Source organism: Charadrius vociferus, unplaced genomic scaffold, assembly GCF_000708025.1.
Source record: "Charadrius vociferus isolate BGI_N301 unplaced genomic scaffold, ASM70802v2 scaffold459, whole genome shotgun sequence".
NCBI lineage: Eukaryota > Metazoa > Chordata > Aves > Charadriiformes > Charadriidae > Charadrius > Charadrius vociferus.
This window is the reverse complement of record NW_009650249.1, coordinates 2,079,949-2,082,065: the sequence shown is the minus strand read 5'-3', so window position 1 is coordinate 2,082,065 and position 2,117 is coordinate 2,079,949. Positions and strand designations below refer to the sequence as shown.

At 59.5% G+C, this 2,117-nt stretch overlaps 1 protein-coding gene across 1 annotated transcript in view; it reads right to left on the bottom strand.

Annotated features, from left to right (window-relative positions):
* NKAIN1 (Na+/K+ transporting ATPase interacting 1) overlaps nucleotides 1–2,117 on the bottom strand; it is a 37,050-nt gene that overhangs the window by 12,198 nt on the left and 22,735 nt on the right. The gene's annotated exons all lie outside the window — the stretch shown is intronic.

The following is a 2,117-nucleotide window of genomic DNA, read 5'->3' as shown; positions in this document are numbered from 1 at the left end:
CACCCCGACCCAGCTGTAGGACCTTGCACTTGGCCTGGTTGAACTTCGTGAGGTTGGCTTGGGCCCACCTCTCCAGCCTGTCCAGATCCCTCTGGATGGCATCCCTCCCCTCCAGCGTGATCCTCCCATCATGTCTGTCACACCCGATGGCTCTTAGAGACTTCCATGAAACCCACTTAATTACCACCAAAACTGAAGGGACATGAGGACATGGCCACCTGCGCACACAAGTGACCCCGGGGCACACGTACGTGGGTGCTCGGTGGTCCCGGCAATCACAGGGACCATTTATCCATGTCCTTCTCCCGCGATGCCCAGGGCAGGTGATGCTTGTGTCACCAGGGCCCGGGGCGAGGATGCTGGCCCGGCTGTGGCCCCCGGTCCCCCCGGGCTCTGCGGGGGATGCAGCACTGTCCCCCTCCCCGCGCTCCATCCTCTCGCCTCGCCTGAGATGGAGCTGACACGTTTGCTGACACAGATGCATAAATATATTATCGCATCCCTAAAGCCTCAATAATTAAGGGGTGGTGAGAGATGGGACCTTGCTCCAGCGCTGTCGAGGGGTCATGTCTCGGGGGGGTGGAACTGGGGAGGGGGACGGTCCCTCCACCCTGCTCGAGGACGGTCCCTCCCGTCTCTCCCTGATCCCCCCAAAGGTGCGGAGCCCCCCGGTTGGGTGATGGGCCATGCTTTGGGGACATCCCTGCTCATCACGCTCATCATGCCCATTCCCAGCCCGAAGCCCCCCCTCCCCCCAGCATCACCTCAGGGTGCAGCAGGCTTGGGGACATGGGGCAGTGACCCCCCTGCCCCCCAGCTGCATCCCAAGCTGTGTCACCCCCTGTGCTCACATGGCAATTTTCCCGGGTACGTGATTATGTATTTAATTGCTTTTAAACAAAAGTCCCCCGTTCCCGTCCCCCCCAAGGGGGAACCCAGTCACCCACAGCACTTGGGGCAGCGGTGACATGGGGGTGGGGGGACACGGTGACACAGGGTCCAGCCCCATTAATTTGCACAGGGTGACGCCAGTCACCCTGTCCCTCTGCCCGCAGCCACCACGTGCCCTTCCCCTTCCCGCAGTTCACTGCAGCTTTGGATGGGACATTTTGGGGCAGAATAAGGGGCTCGCACAATTTCACTACTTGGGAAAAACATTTTCTAGGGGGGGAGAAATCATAGAATCATAGAATGGTTTAGGTTGGAAAGGAGCTTGAAGGTCATCGAGTTCCAACCCCCTGCCCTGGGCAGGGACACCTCCCACCAGCCCAGGTTGCCCAAGGCCACCTCCAGCCTGGCCTTGAACACCTCCAGGGATGGGGCCTCAACAACCTCTCTGGGCAACTGGTTCCAGTGCCTCACCACCCTCACAGGGAAAAATTTCTTCCTAATGTTTAATCTAAACCTGCCCTCTTCCAGTTTGAAGCCATTTCCGCTCATCCCATCACTCCATGCCCCAGTAAAAAGTCCCTCCCCAGCTCTCCTGGAGCCCCTTTAGGCACTGGAAGGCCGCAATAAGATCTCCCCGGAGCCTTCTCTTCTCCAGGCTGAACCCCCCAACTCTCCCAGCCTCTCCTCATAGGAGAGGTGCTCCAGCCCTCGGATCATCCTCATGGCTCTCCTCTGGACACGCTCCAGCAGGTCCATGTCCTTCTTATGCTGGGGACTCCAGAGCTGGAGTAGCTGGATCCCCTTTTTCTGGCATGAAACTCTTCCCTTCTATTTTTTCCCCCTTTTCTAGGAAAAATCACAGGGGAAGTGTCCCCTTCCCCCGCTCATGTGGCTTTATTAAAGCCCTCAGAAGGGCGATGGGCAGGTTCGCTCCTGCCTGCCACCATCAGAGCCGCATCCCAGGGAGCCGGCAGCAGAAAAGCTGTGGTTTCAGTGGTGGGGATGGTCGCAGGGGGAAATTCCCTAAAAAAACCCCTTTTCCCCAACCTCCCTCCGGGGCTGGCCGGGGGGAGCTGTGTGGTGAAACCCCCCAAAATCTGGAGCAAGACCCCATGCGAGATGCCCCGGCCGGGCGAGGGAGACGTTCCCTTGGGTCGGGATTCCTGGGTTCGGGAGATCCCGCGGCATGGGAAGCACCGGTTGAGGATGGGGAGCGGCAACCGACC